The following is a 16,940-nucleotide window of genomic DNA, read 5'->3' on the forward strand; positions in this document are numbered from 1 at the left end:
TTATTAATTATACTTTGGATGGTGTATCAATACACCCAGTCACTACAAAGACACGGGCGTCCTTCCTTAACTCAGTTGCTGGAGAGGAAGGAAACTGCTCAGGAATTTCACCATTAGGCCAATGGTGACTTTAAAACAGTTACAGAGTTTAATGGCTGTGATAGGAGAAAACTGAGAATGGATCAACAACATTTTAGTTACAATACTAACCTAATTGACAGAGTGAAAAGAAGGAAGCCTATACAGAATAAAAATATTCCAAAACATGCATCCTGTTTGCAAAAAGGCACTAAAGTAATACTGTAAAAAATGTAACAAAGCAATTAACTTTTTGTGTTATGTTAGGGGAAAATCCAATACAACACATTACTGAGTACCACTCTCCATATTTTCAAGCATACTGGTGGCTGCATCATGTTATGGGTATGCTTGTAATCATTAAGGACTGCAGAGTTTTTCAGGATAACAAATAAACGGAATGGAGTTCAGCACAGGTAAAATCCCAAAATCCTAGTGGTTAACCTGGTTCAGACTGCTTTCCACCAGACACTATTTGCAAAACATTTTCAAAACATGTTTTCACTTTTTCCTTATGGGGTATTGTGTGTAGATGGTAAAAAGTAAATGTTATCAATTTTGAATTAAGGCTGTAACACAACAAAATGTGGAATAAGTCAAGAGGTATGAATATTTCTGGTGTGGGCATGGTTGGCTTTGGGGGGGTATTGATTGGGGTGGGGATGTGGCTGGTGGTGCTGTGGTCTGGATGTAGGTCCTCTCAACGTGGGTCCTCTCAGCGTGGGTCCTCTAGGTGTAGGCCTGGGGGGGGTCACACAGGTCTGGGAGAGTGTCTCGCTGGTCTGAGCGAGGTGTCCGTTGCTCCTGTGTCAGGTGTTGGGGCTGCGGTTCCCAGTTTTGTAGCAGTCAGCAAAAGGTGTCTCTGGATGGTCCATTGGGAGCTTATTTTTGTACTCTATCCATGCCTTCTCCACTCTCTCTCTCTCTCTCTCTCTCTCTCTCTCTCTCTCTCTCTCTCTCTCTCTCTCTCTCTCTCTCTCTCTCTCTCTCTCTCTCTCTCTCTCTCTCTCTCTCTCTCTCTCTCTCTCTCTCTCTCTCTCTCTCTCTCTCTCTCTCTCTCTCTCTCTCTCTCTCTCTCTCTCTCTCTCTCTCTCTCTCTCTCTCTCTCTCTCTCTCTCTCTCTCTCTCTCTCTCTTCTCTCTCTCTCTCTCTCTCTCTCTCTCTCTCTCTCTCTCTCTGTATTTTTTCTGTCCTTTCTCTCTCTTACAGTACATAACATTCACACCTGCTGCTATTATGAGTAGTGAGATACTTATGTTGATTGTTTTCACAGGTCTTGTGTCATAGAGACCCCACTGATTGATTTTCTCCATAATGACATATCCAGTCTGGCCATTGAGGTAGGTGACAGAGACATCAGGAGACATTACCTAACTTGGAATCTGACCACACCAATGGAAACCCATTACAGTTGCAGCTGTATAAATAGACCTTTCTGAGACCTGCCTTAAAGGTGACCAAATTATTATTATTGTATATTCAGCTATGTAAACAGTGGTTGCACTTGCACCTGCCTTTCTATGTAGAGTATAGTGAGTCAACACTTTTAGAAAGTCTGTGCATTGGCAGACAGTATGGTAAAGACATTACAGAGGTTGAGAACATCATTCTACTGTATGGTGGTGACTTTTTGTAAGTGCAATGGGACCACTATTGTAGTCTATAATATATGGTTTAGATGTTCTTATTGGAAGAAACTTAATGGGAGAGGGAAACAATCCCTCAAGAATTTTCACGAGGGTCGACCCTGATTGCAGTGTCCAATGCTATTTCTCCAAGCTGTAGAAAATGCTACAGCTGCAGAATGTCCACAGAGATTCCAAATATGCTCTTACAGTCTTGTTATTTCAATCTGTAATACTAAATTCAAGTATTATCTATTTATTTGCTTTTCATGACAGAGAGAACAATATAGGTCCCTAGTTATTAAAACAATATGTTTGGAGAGAGGTCTATAGGTCAAATATGATTGATCCATTTACAGTCTTTGGCATGCTGACATTTTTTTCCCCCCTGTGTCTTTTTGGGACATTGCTTCAATATTCCAATTTGGCACCAGGGATTTGCATAGTGTTTCAATTTCAATGCTTATTTTCTAAGTAAATTCTAATAAACAATGTGTCAAACATTATTAATTAGGATGTCATGGAGATTAATGCTCTGCACTTGAGATCAATGACACTGCAAAATAAATGTTGGATTTAATTAGCAAAATATAAGCCAGTTTTATTTTATTTAAATTTTTCCAAGCTGCAGGAGAATAGTCCTGTAATTTCATGCTTTGAAAGACTGTGTTTTATTTACGTCGTTATGATCTGTGAACTAAGGCACCCACTCATCCTCAACAAGAAACTCTAACGTTCAATTTTCCCAAATAGCTCAATTTAATAGTGAATTAACCTATTTTCATTGTAATTTTGCATAGAACCTAAGGGTTCTCTAATTTTCCGCTTTGGTTTGGGCCCACATGGCTCACAGCTGCTCTGCAATCTGGGAGACATCTTGGAAGTGTCTTCCCTTGGTCAGGTCATATTGCTGACCATACTCCACAATTCAGCTTCAAAACATTGACTTTGGACCACTCTAACCTTACCCATTCTTAAATGCTATAGTTTCCAAGTTCCCTTCCTTTCAATAACAAATGTATAAAGTTATGCATGAAATGTCATGGTAAATTATTCCCAGTTCTTGATTGATATTATAAACAATAAATAAATCATGTTTTATTCATGTATAGAGAACATGCCACTAAAAGACACTCCAAGTCCTCCACTCCTGTCAGGAGAGGCATGCCCTGGTGTTTTCCACTGATTTCATTAATCATATCCTCACCGACTGGAAAGTGGACGCTGCATCCAGAGAATAGTTTTTGAAAGGTATGCAGACACCAAACTAAATCATATTCACCTAGGATGCACAGAATTCCACAATAGAATGGGGGCAATGGAGAGTGAGACATGGAACCATACTAAGCATTACTGTCCAACAATGTGGTATATTGTGAAACAATATAAAAGTATCATGTGAGGACAGTTAAAGTTAAACAAAGAATGATTCACATTTTCCCCCAGCTCTCAAAATGGTTCTGAATCCACCAAAACCAACCAGAGTTCGTGGGAGGAGTACTATAAATTGCTTTTTCATTTCCTTGTCTTAAGAATAACAATGTCTTTCCAGCAAACCTTACAAAGTCCAGCTCAGCTTCAGAGACAGACAACTCCCTGTTTTACAGTGAGGCAGTGGCACCTTGATTCAATATGGCAACTCAATCAAAGGGGGATGTTAGCAATTATATATGTAAACAACCCCTGCAGGTTACGTAACAAGAATCAGACAATTGGTGAACATAACACCACCACCACAAAGGAAGTGGTTATCTGATGTTAAATAGCAGTTAGTGCTTTGTGATATCCGCTTGTGATTGTGCCATTCCTGATCCTAGAGACTACAACTGTAGGAACCCTAATCGGAGAGGCCTCCTCCTCACAGCTATTTAGGAAGAATGGAAGTGTGGGATGGAGCACTGGGGTCTGGGCCTCGCCCCCCTCCTCCCAGGCATTTTCTGCTAAATTCATCATCTGTGGTTGCCTGTTTAGAGCCTTTCGGGGAGGGACATGACTGGCAAGGCAGGCTAACGCCATCCAGATGGAGCCCCAGCAGCGGGGAAGGGGGTCAGGAGCTGTTAAGACAGCTGCCTGTTTCTCTGGACTATTATGGGTGGTGGAAACCATATTATTATTATTGTAAAAGTTGAACATTGTGAATACACCCAAACCTCATAAGAGCCAGTCAGCAGAGACAAATGGGGAATGACTAGGCCAGAGGAGGCTGGTGGGAGGAGATAGGAGGACAGGCTCATTGTAATGGCTGGGATGGAATCAATGGAACAGAGTCAAACATTTTGTTTCCATGTGTTTGATGTGTTTGGTACCATACATTACTCTCAAACTCATGGGCTGTGTGAAACATCATCAATTTAATCCTCAGCTTTCCTCCTCAGCTTTTTGCACCATATACAGTATATTGTGACATTATTACAGATCTTTGATGAGTGATGGGTCTCAATTAGTATTTGAGCTGGAGATTTCCAAGAGCTCATGCAGTAAACAGGGGAGCTCAGATGATGAGAGAGACATGACCAGCGGAGCAACAGATGCCAAAATACACTATTCTAAATGTGTGTTTTAGATGTGCTGCTCGTTCTGATGATAGGCCAATGTCTTGTAAGAATTGTAGAGTAACTCTGAACAAGAACCTAACTGTGTTACATTTTCCATCAACTTGTGGGGAACACACACACAGCCAGAGGATGGGAGAAGGAACATGTGGGAAGCAGACAATGGACACGACTACACACAAATTATCCTTCCCTTTTTAATAGTGTTGTTTGCTGATTTCCAGCCCAAATAAGGCCATGACCCTTTCTGTACTGGTCTCAGACAAGTCTTATCAACACTTTTAACTGTCAATGGAGCATGGTAATGCTGTATATAGTGGTTTCATTACAAGGCCATCTGTGCGAAAATCGTAAATACAGTGGGGGAAAAAAGTATTTAGTCAGCCACCAATTGTGCAAGTTCACCCACTTAAAAAGATGAGAGAGGCCTGTAATTTTCATCATAGGTACACGTCAACTATGACAGACAAAATGAGAAAACAAATTCCAGAAAATCACATTGTAGGATTTTTTATGAATTTATTTGCAAATTATGGTGGAAAATAAGTATTTGGTCAATAACAAAAGTTTCTCAATACTTTGTTATATATCCTTTGTTGGCAATGACACAGGTCAAACATTTTCTGTAAGTCTTCACAAGGTTTTCACACACTGTTGCTGGTATTTTGGCCCATTCCTCCATGCAGATCTCCTCTAGAGCAGTGATGTTTTAGGGCTGTCGCTGGGCAACACGGACATTCAACTCCCTCCAAAGATTTTCTATGGGGTTGAGATCTGGAGACTGGCTAGGCCACTCCAGGACCTTGAAATGCTTCTTACGAAGCCACTCCTTCATTGCCTGGGTGGTGTGTTTGGGATCATTGTCATGCTGAAAGTCCCAGCCACGTTTCATCTTCAATGCCCTTGCTGATGGAAGGAGGTTTTCACTCAAAATCTCACGATACATGGCCCCATTTATTCTTTCCTTTACACGGATCAGTCGTCCTGGTCCCTTTGCAGAAAAACAGCCCCAAAGCATGATGTTTCCACCCCCATGCTTCACAGTAGGTATGGTGTTCTTTGGATGCAACTCAGCATTCTTTGTCCTCCAAACACGACCAGTTGAGTTTTTACCAAAAAGTTATATTTTGGTTTCCATATGACATTCTCCCAATCCTCTTCTGGATCATCCAAATGCACTCTAGCAAACTTCAGACGGGCTTGGACATGTACTGGCTTAAATAGGGGGACACGTCTGGCACTGCAGGATTTGAGTCCCTGGCGGCATAGTGTGTTACTGATGGTAGGCTTTGTTACTTTGGTCCCAGCTCTCTGCAGGTCATTCACTAGGTCCCCCCCGTGTGGTTCTGGGATTTTTCTCACCGTTCTTGTGATCATTTTGACTCCCACGGGGTGAGATCTTGCGTGGAGCCCCAGATCGAGGGAGATTATCAGTGGTCTTGTATGTCTTCCATTTCCTAATAATTGCTCCCACCGTTGATTTCTTCAAACCAAGCTGCTTACCTATTGCAGATTCAGTCTTCCCAGCCTGGTGCAGGTCTACAATTTTGTTTCTGGTGTCCTCTGACAGCTCTTTGGTCTTGGCCATAGTGGAGTTTGGAGTGTGACTGTTTGAGGTTGTGGACAGGTGTCTTTTATACTGATAACAAGTTCAAACAGGTGCCATTAATACAGGTAACGAGTGGAGGACAGAGGAGCCTCTTAAAGAAGAAGTTACAGGTCTGTGAGAGACAGAAATCTTGCTTGTTTGTAGGTGACCAAATACTTATTTTCCACCATAATTTGCAAATAAATTAATTAAAAATCCTACAATGTGATTTTCTGGATATTTTTTTCCCAATTTGTCTGTCATAGTTGACGTGTACCTATGATGAAAATTACAGGCCTCTCTCATCTTTTTAAGTGGGAGAACTTGCACAATTGGTGGCTGACTAAATACTTTTTTTCCCCACTGTACATCATCAACGAGAAGTTGAATAACACAACACAGAGAAATAACTACAGTATATACTGTGCCTTGCACCGCATTTTTAACACCGTAATAGTGAGTGAATAGGGGGAGGATCAAGAATGAGAACCATGACATTAACCCAAGAATGATGCCAGAACCCAAATCCCTAGACAATTTAGTGTTAAACTATTTCAACTTCAGGCCACCAAGAAAAGTTATGACATGACACAAATGATAATAGTTACAAATAAATAAAGTCTCTTCAACAAAGATAATTGTTTCCAGGGAGAGACGATTATAACGAAGCGCCTCTAAATATGACAGACAGTTTCACCACAATGATAGCTGTGCAGCTGTGACTTTGTGGGAGTCTAGGGTCCCCAGGTATTTCACTTAATTGTGATTTATTTATAATGTCATTGGGTAAAACATGCAAACACAGCCAGTTTAGAGTTTGCTTTCCTTTGGCATGTAGACATTCTTTAGTATGCAGTATGTGGGTCCCATCTCATTAACTTAAAGGCCCAATGCAGGTGTTTTTATCTCAACATCAAATCCTTTCTGGGTAAAGTACCTTACTGTGATTGTTTTTAATCAAAATGGTCTAAAATAAAGAAAAATAGCTTCTTATCAAGAAACATTTCTCAAGCAACAATTTTGCTAGGACTGTCTGGGAGTGGTCTGAGTGGGGAAGGGAGAACTGAAAACTAGCTGTTATTGGCAGAGAGATTTGGAACTCTCTTTCTTATTGGTCTATTTACTAATTTACCGCAGGCCAAAACTCCATCCCACCAAAACCGGCTGAAATTTAATGTGGTCTTTTTAAACAGCTCTTACACTACAAGGGCATTATCATCATTTTCACAATTTCACATGCTCCATGTGGTAAACGAGCATTCAGTTGTGCAAAAAACATGTTTTATAACTTGTGAAACAGTCCGGTTGTTTCCAACTATTCCCTCTGGCTCCACACCAATCCACAGACGCAGAGCAGCCCTGCCAAAAGGATGTCAGGGTGAAAGGCAGGAGATTGTGGATGAGCCAAGTGATCTTGGACAGAAGAGGGGCATCACATGGCTGGAATCTATTGTGGATTCCTGTGGCAGGGACTCACTCCTAACCCAGATGAGCACCTCCAACATCCAAACTAAACAGTCATTATTCCAATATGCACTCATGCATAATCAGAGAGGATCCTGGGGGTTGTTGCACAGCATCAGATCTCATTACTCTGGCCCGGTGGGAGAGCGATTGCTATTGTCCCAAAATGTGTGAATGTGTGAATGAATGCATCCACTTACGAACCATGCGTTGGCATGAGTTTATGAGCTCATTTGATCCAGAAAGGCGATGTTCCAGACAAAGTCTGAGTGATGACACTGACAGAGTGTCTCATAAGAAGCCAGGCAGATCCAAGTATTTATTGATGGAAAACATGAATGCCTTTGTCTCCAATGCCATAATTATGTTTAACTGAGGATAATTTCTGCATTAGCATATGTGCCAACGTGCATCTATAGTGCGGCCATATTTGAATGCATCAAAAAAAAATCTCAAAACCATTCAAGACTGATGTAATAAGTCTAAATACAAATTCTGGAGTAAATCTGATGTAGGGTTCATTAGAAGATGATTGTAGATTATTTTGAGCATTAGCGTTACATATGCATATACATATTTAATAGTTTCCTTTTCTCAAACTAAGTAAAGACAGGTACCATGGGCCTACATTCCAATTGTGGTGTCATTTGGTCTTATGGTTCATGAGAAGATTTTGGAAGTACTTTTAGCTAATTTTAGCATATTAGCGTATGTGCTGATATGTATCTACTGGTATAGTGTGGCCATCTTTGAATGTATCAATGCTATTTTCTCAAACTCTTTAGGGACTATTGTGATGAGTCCAAAGACCAAATTTGGAGGGAATCTGACTTTTAGTCCATGAGAAGAAGATTTATTTTAAGGATTAGCAATACATATCTCAACTGGCTTACCTGGTTAAATAAAGGTGAAATAAATAAAATAAACATAGTCAAAAAAATGAATTATTAATAGTTTATTTTTTAAGATGTCAATGTCAAACTTAACATGGTTCATCGTGGTAAGGTCTTTGATGACACTAACAAGTTTCAAGTTGTGGAGTGGATTTACAAAGGATTTAAATGGACACATAAAATCAGATTTCCTGATTTATCAATAACTGATTGATCACCAATCCCTTAGCTTTTCTCAAACTAAGTTAAGAGATGTACCATGTGCCCTATATACCGAATTTGGTGTTATTTCAAAGGTTTTCCAAAATGTCCAAGATGGAGGAAAATCTCTTCTAAATGGACCTTTTGGGTCCTTGACGAGAATTTGTTCAGCATTAGGAAAGACACCTAAATACAAACGTTCAAGTTTCTAGGTCAAATGGGGTAGATTTAAGGGGTTGGGGGGAATCTAAGAAACTGGTAATTAAGAGAAAAAAATGTATGCACTCACTAACTGTAAGTCGCTCTGGATAAGAGCGTCTGCTAAATGACTAAAATGTAAAATGTAAAATGTAATGAAAGCTCTTACAATATTCGATGATGACATTTCTCTAAAACAGGCTATAGGCTACATGTGCACCACCAAGTCAGAACAGTAGGCTAAGTTCTGAGGGGGAAAGGGACCAAATTATTAGGGTGAGGCACATGGGCTACTAACAGCTTACTACACAACATACACTTAGCATTACTTACTTAGCTACAGTATACATATCTCCCTGGCATATTACATAATTTATGCAACAGCATACAAGATATTTTTGGACTCACCATTGTTGTCGACAATCTACTGGCAATTAAAACCAAAATGGATGCTTCAGTAACAAAGACAACATAAATCAACAAGGAATTTGGTCGTTCTACGCAAACTTGTATACTTCTCAAGGTGAGCTCGACAAGCAAACGCTGGAACGCTTTTTGACAAATGTAAAACTACCTCAATTATCAGAAAAGGACAAATCAATTCTAGATCAACCCATTAAGCTACTGGAGATAGAGGATGTTTTTAAATCTATGCCCTCTAACAAAGCCCCTGGCTCCTACGGCCTACCCGTGGACTTCAATAAGACCTTCACCAACTCTCTAGGTCCTATCTTACTCAAAGTGTTCAAAGACTCCTACAGGTCTGTAACACTTCATCCTTCAGTGCACACAGCCATTATTACCGGTATAAAACCGGTAAAGATCCTCAGGCTCCAGGCAGCTATCGCTCTATTTTTCTCCTCCCCTCTGATGAAAAGGTGATGGCTAAAGTACTTGCTAATAGATTGTCTAAGGTGGTTGGTACTATTATTAACTCGGACCAGTCTGGGTTCATACCACAAAGATATAGTACTGACAACCTTAGACGACTAGTCAACCTACAGTGGTCTACCCAGGATTCAACTTCTCCAAGTATTGCTCTGTCTCTTGATGCCGAAAAGGCGTTTGATTGTGTTGAATGGTAATATTTTATTCTGACACTAAACAGATTTGGTTTTAGTAATAATTTCATTTAATGGATTACGACTTTGTGTTAACTAACGGCCTCCTCTCAGACCCCTTTGTTCTTCAACGCAGTACAAGGAAAGGTTGCGCATTGATTCCAATATTATTCATTCCGGCGGAGGAACCACATGCTCAAAGGGTCAGAAAGGATGTTAATGTTCAAGGTATTATAGTGGGTGACAAGGAACAAAACGTATGTTATATGCTGATGACATGATTCTATTAATTTCTGACGCAGAGGTATCTATTCCTGCTGTGCTTAAAACCATTGAATAGTTTTCTGGGTACTCAGGGTACAGAATAAAATGGGATAAGTTATAAGCCCTCCCATTATCTAACTATTGCCCATCTTCCTACTTCTCCAAATGGAGGTTTAAGTGGTCCTCTAAGGCAGGGTTTCCCAAACTCGGTCCTGGGGTTGCCCCTGGGTGCACGTTTTGGTTTTTTCCAGCTGATTAAAATAACCAACTCATCATCCAGTGGCGAGCCCCAGCTGTTTTGAGCCCCACCTGTTTAGCTAAAATAAAATAAAAAAATAAAATATACACTACCAGTCAAAAGGTTGGACACACCTACTCATTCAAGGGTTTTTCTTTATTTTTAACTATTTTTTACATTGTAGAATAATAGTGAAGACATCAAAACTATGAAATAACACATGGAATCATGTAGTAACCAAAGAAGTGTTAAACAAATCAAAATGTATTTTATATTTGAGATTCTTCAAAAAGCCACCCTTTGCCTTGATGACAGCTTTGCACACTCTTGGCATTCTCTCAACCAGCTTCATGAGGTAGTCACCTGGAATGCATTTCAATTAACAGGTGTGCCTTCTTAAAAGTTAATTTGTGGAATTTCTTTCCTTCTTAATGCGTTTGAGCCAATCAGTTGTGTTGTGACAAGGTAGGGGGGTATACAGAAGATAGCCCTATTTGGTAAAAGCACATATTATGGCAAGAACAGCTCAAATAAGCAAAGAGAAACGACAGTCCATCATTACTTTAAGACATGAAGGTCAGTCAATACGGACATTTTCAAGAACTTTTAAAGTTTCTTCAAGTGCAGTCGCAAGAAATTGCAGCTCAAATAAATGCTTCACAGACTTCAAGTCACAGACTCAACATCAACTGTTCAGAGGGGACTGTGTGAATCAGGCCTTCATGGTCGAATTGCTGCTAAGAAACCACTACTAAAGGATACCAATAAGAAGAAGAGACCTGCTTGGGCCAAGAAACACGAGCAATGGACATTAGACCGGTGGAAATTTGTCCTTTGGTCTGGAGTCCAAATTGGAAGTTTTTGATTCTAACCGCTGTGTCTTTGTGAGACGCAGTGTGGGTGAACGGATGATCTCCGTATGTGTAGTTCCCACCGTAAAGCATGGAGGAGGAGGTGTTATGGTGTGGGAGTGCTTTGATGGTGACACTGTCTGTGATTGATTTAGAATTCAAGGCACACTTAACCAGGATTGCTACCACAGCATTCTGCAGCGATACGCCATCCAATCTGGTTTGGGCTTAGTGGGACTATCATTTGTTTTTCAACAGGACAATGACCCAACACACCTCCATGCTGTGTAAGGGCTATTTGACCAAGAAGGAGAGTGATGGAGTGCTGCATCAGATGACCTGGCCTCCACAATCCCCCGACCTCAACCCAATTGAGATGGTTTGGGCTGAGTCGGACGGCAGAGTGAAGAAAAAGCAGCCAACAAGTGCTCAGCATATGTGGGAACTCCTTCAAGACTTTTGTAAAAGCATTCCAGGTTAAGCTGGTTGAGAGAATGCCAACAATGTGCAAAGCTGCCATAAAGGCAAAGGGTGGCTATTTGAAGAATCTCAAATATAAAATATATTTTGATTTGTTTAACACTTTTTTGGTTACTACATGATTCCATATGTGATATTTCATAGTTTTGATGTCTTCATTATTATTCTGCAATGTAGAAAATAGTAAACATAAAGAAAAACTCTTGAATGAGTAGGTGTCCAAACCTTTGACTGGTACTGTATATATATATTTTATTTTAGTTGTTGCCTGTTTTTCATGTTATTTTGACATTAATACGTGTCACATACCAGTTTGCAAACAATGTAAAAAAATAAATATATAATAATTGAGTTAATAAAGCCGCATACAAACATGGTCTCTTTTTTGCTTTCTTGAGTAAGTGTAGTGTAGTAAGCTGTTAGTAGCCTATGTGCCTCACCCTAATAATTTGTTCCCTTTCCCCCTCAGAACTTAGCCTACTGTTCTGACTTGGTGGTGCACATGTAGCCTATAGCCTGTTTTAGAGAAATGTCATCGTTGAATATTGTAAGAGCTTTCATTGTCTGCTTATATGCCTCCTTTATTTATCCTACGGTTCTGACTTGGTGTACAGGGAGAATACTGTATGTTCTGAATTCTGTCGCTCTACATTTCAAAAGTGCTGAACAAATAGTTATATTGACTACATCCGTCCTAGCTCGCTAATGTCTTAATCGAAATTACTAATTGCCTCTTATCTGCTCGTCGTTCCCTTATGCCATAGTTTGTACATCTCAATTGTCAGTAGAAACCACATTTGTTTAAGCAAGTCAGCCATATCAGCTATGTTTAAAAAAAAAGGCAGTAAATGAGGCTGAATGAACTGTTTCGCTGCCAGACAAGGCTCCGCTGATAGCCAGGTGTAGCGGTGGTAAGGATTCACTCCATGGTGCTGAAAAGAAAGCTCTGCTGTTGGGAAAGCTTTATGTAGGCCTTAACAGTTTGTGGGCACTGTTTGTCACCGTTATAGTGAAATTAATGTATTGTTTAGTGTTGTGTTGTGTAGTGGCTTTGCTGGCATGCATAAAAAATTAAAAATGAATATTTTGCCTACTTTACCCATATTTTATTTTCATTTTGCAAAACAAGTAGTGTGTAGTTTCAGTAGTTAGCTACACTATTACATGGCTAAAAAGTAATGAACTACTGAAAACACGGTAACACTATACTTGACACCCAGCGCGGTCATAACTATGTGATAATATGTCATAGCAGCTGACATAACTTGTCAAAACCTGTCATAATATGGTCATAACACTGTCATGACACATATATTTAGACCTGTTGTGACATATATTGCATTATTTTATGTCTGGTTATGACACCTACATAAGAGTGTCAAAACTCACAAAACCTACCACACAAGGCAAAACATTCCATTACACCATAGCCTACTTGTCAACAGTATGTTTATGTTATATAACATTTTCTGAAATTGACCATATTAAATTATAATTGTAATTGCGCACAAATTGATGTCAGACATGCACCTACCCCAATGCTCTGTTGCTGATGACTGGGATGAATGCAGGAGCAGATTTCAGGAGCAGGACAAGACACCCTCTTTTTGACTGATGACTGACATAAGGGCATGTATGTGATAGGCATATCTGGCTTATATGATTATGACGGTCATAATGCTTCTTGACAGTGTCATAAAGTGCATTTTCTTAGTCCAAGTAAAGTGACACAGGATGGTCATAATGCTTCAAGATAGTGTCATAAAGTGTATTTTCTGCAAGTTATTTAATATATGATGGGGGAAAAAAACACGACTGTAAGCAGAATCCATTACAACAACAACAAAGGACTTAAGAAACAAACTTTCAAAAGAAAGGAAACTTCTTGCCAGGGAAAAAACACATTTGAATAAATGTGGGTATTGACACTCTTATGTAGGTGTCATAACCAGCCATAAAAGAATGCAATATATGTCACAACAGGTGTAAATATATGGGTCATGACAGTGTTATGACCATATTATGACAGGTTATGACAAGTCCCGTTCAGCTTTTATGACATATTATGACATGGTTTTGACCGTGTCATAACGTGTTATGACGCTGGGTGTCAAGTAAAGTGTTACCGAAAACACTACCAAGATTTGAATTTAGTTCAACTACCACCAATCTACAGCAAAATGTAATTAAATTACCAGTTGAACTACATGTAGTTCACTACTCCCTAACACTGACTATCCCTTATCTAATTTGCCAATGCCAATCCCAGAATCATACTCTAAAGAAATAGATAGGATTTTATATGGGGGAAATGAGGCCATCATTTTTGGGCTTGAAAAAACAACAGGCCCACCCCTCTAGAGGGGGCTATGGCCTTAAACAGCTAAGTGTATGAAGACCAGGATGGAATGGAGCTGTACAAACTGACTGGTATTACATGGAGAAGGAGATGGGGGAGGAAGTATCACCTTGGTGCTGGGCATTTCAGTCCCTATCCCCTAGACAACAGGGTCATTCAACAATGTCCCGTGAGGCTCTGATAAATGTTTTTAAAATAGGATAATGGGATCTCAAAAACACAGTTTTTGCACCAATCTGGAAAAACAAAACAATTGTAATAGGGGGGAAAACAGCAGACTGGGGAGTCTGGAGGAAGCTGGCATCGAGCTTCTAGGTGATCTCTTTGACGGCCCCACAATGTATAACTTTGACCATCTGTCTGTATTCTGTAACATATGATTTGCCTAAGACACAGTTTTGGAAATACCCACTGGGCACAGAGATCAGTTAAATGTCTAGTTTTGATTTACATTTGGTTGAGAAGTCAACTAAAGTGAATTTAACGTGAAATCAACAACAAATGTCACCATGTCATTGGATTTAGGTTAAAAGTTTGGTGAATAAAATACGAAATGCTCTTACGTTGATGACTTTTTGCGAATCCAATCAGTTTTCCACTTTGATTCAACGTCATCACAGATTTTTTTTGTTGAAATGACGTGGAAACAACGTTGATTCAACCAGTTTTTACCCAGTGGGTACCTACAATTACAGAGCTGTCTGGCTAAAAACCTTGGTCAACCTCTGACTAGTTCAACTAAAAACTCAATTGAAAGGCTTTTGTTTAAACAAAACAATAGAAAAAGCTTGACCTCCTTTACAGTATATTCTTGCCTACTAGATGAAATGGCTGAACCATTGGCAAAAGTGACAAAAATACAACCTATAAAAGAAATGGTTATCAAATGTATACAAGCTAAAGTGATTCACAGGTGGCACTGGACTCCAGAGAAGCTGTGTAAAACCAAGCTATTGCCGAATGATAACAGTTGGAGATGCAAGAGAGACACAGGATCAATCACTCATATTTGATGGTCCTGTGCCTCTATTGCAGACTGGTGGAAGAGTATAATCTATGCTATTTGTGAAGTAGTGGGGACACTATAAATGTATAGTGTTGGGCTCTACATTAAATGACAGAGTTCACTCTCTTGCTGGCCTTTACTTCTGCCAAAAGAGTTCTTCTTAGACATTGGAAGCAGGAGCGACCCTCACTGACTGTAACCTAGTATGGGCTCCATTCCTGTAGTGGTCAGCAGGTGGCGCTAGTAACTCATTATTCATGTTCTTAGATACCCCAATATTTCTATATCGTTAATGATATTCTCCCATCAATGTGTAACCATACCAGATTATGAACTGACGATTAATTAAATTGTCTCCCTTAATTGTATATATATTGTCCAATGTATAATTATGGTTATGTTATTATTATTTATTTACTTACTTGGGGCAGAGGACAATGCTTCATATGAATCTTATGACCAGCTTAAAAAATTTTTTAAGAATGACATGTAAAAGTTCTAGGCGGATCTCCCATGCATTGTTTTTTTCGATAGTTTTTTTTTAGTTGTGTTGCTGATGTATGCACCTTCATCATTCAGTAGGCCTATTGGCCATTTCATAAAATACTTTAGGCCAGATTATGAACTGACGATTAATGAAATTGTCTCCCTTAATTGTAGGCCTGCCTACCTCTGGAGGGGATGGGGTGGGTTGGAATAGAGGTAGTCATGTTGATGTTAGGCTGCATATGTCTGTGTGTGTATCTTATTTGTTTATTTTTGTCTTGTCTGAATAAATAAAGAAACGATATATTCCAAAAAAGAGAAACACAGTCCATTTTGTTGTGGGGGGGTGCTCTCTATCACCCCCATGTGCAGGCCATATTTCCTTACATCAGAGGGAGGCCTTTCCAAGGACAGCACTCCCCACTCTGCTTTTTACGGCCTTGTTTGCTTTTGTTGGAGGCTTCAGCTGGTCGGGCTGGACATGGGGACCACAGCAGAGCAGAGCTGGTGGATCTGTTGGTCGGTAGGACTGCTCAGTCTGCCCTCCAGAGCCAGACCCTCCATACGTGACGGTGTGTGGTCCTCCCGCCTCTGTCAGCCACAGGCAGATGTTATTATAACCAGCACAGGGGTAAAGCTTAGCTGATAGAAGCCACAGTTAGGGAAACTTTCCTCCTTAACAGGAAATTACAGGACTGCCTAGCTATAGATGACAATACATCCACAGAGCAGAACTGTTTAGGGTAGGAGTTACACAATGGGCCACCAGTTGGGGGCACCATTGTGAGACTAGGCCCCACTGTGGTAACGCAGTATCTGAGACATGTTTTACTGTAGGGAAAGGGGGATACCTAGTCGTAACTGCCTTGCTCAAATGGCAGATTTTTTCCACCGTGCCAGCTCAGGGAATCGAACCAGAGATCTTTCGGTTACTGGCCCAACGCTCTTAACCACTAGGCTACCTGCCGCCCTGTATGGGCTGGTTTCCTGGACCCAGAATAAGAGAATCCCCATTGAAAATGCTTTTTCTGTCCAGGAACAGGGTTAATCTGGGTCCGGGAAACCACCAGCCCTAAATCTCAGCCATAAATGTAAAGCACATAAGCATCTGGCTCAATAGTGTACTGCAGCGAAGCAAATGAACAACAATTTGCTCCCACGCACTCTCTAGTCATTATTAGCAAAGCCAGGTTTCCACTCTCCACCACACTGCTGCACTGTGCTTGGGTTCTGTGAGAATTGGGCTGGGATGAAGCTGAAGCTCTGGCAGGGTCATGTCATGGGCTCCTGGAGGGGATGACTGCATATTTCCAATAAACACAAAAACCTGCCTTCTCCACATGGAGAGAAGAAGACCATCAGAGGTGGCAGCATTAAGAGGTCATTCTTTCCACCCTGACCGTATGTCCTGCCAGTATGGCTGACGCCCTCCTCTGCAGAATAACTCCTTTCTCAGGCTTCCATTACAGTGTTTGCCATCGCTATATTGTGTAGGCTAGCTCTTCTGAAATGTACCGTCTTCAACCTACTGTGGGAAGAAACAGTAAATTCAGAGCTCTAAAAGCTTTGTAAGGGATTTAGCAGGGCTACCTTCAG

Source organism: Coregonus clupeaformis, chromosome 33 (genome assembly GCF_020615455.1).
Source record: "Coregonus clupeaformis isolate EN_2021a chromosome 33, ASM2061545v1, whole genome shotgun sequence".
Classification (NCBI taxonomy): domain Eukaryota; kingdom Metazoa; phylum Chordata; class Actinopteri; order Salmoniformes; family Salmonidae; genus Coregonus; species Coregonus clupeaformis.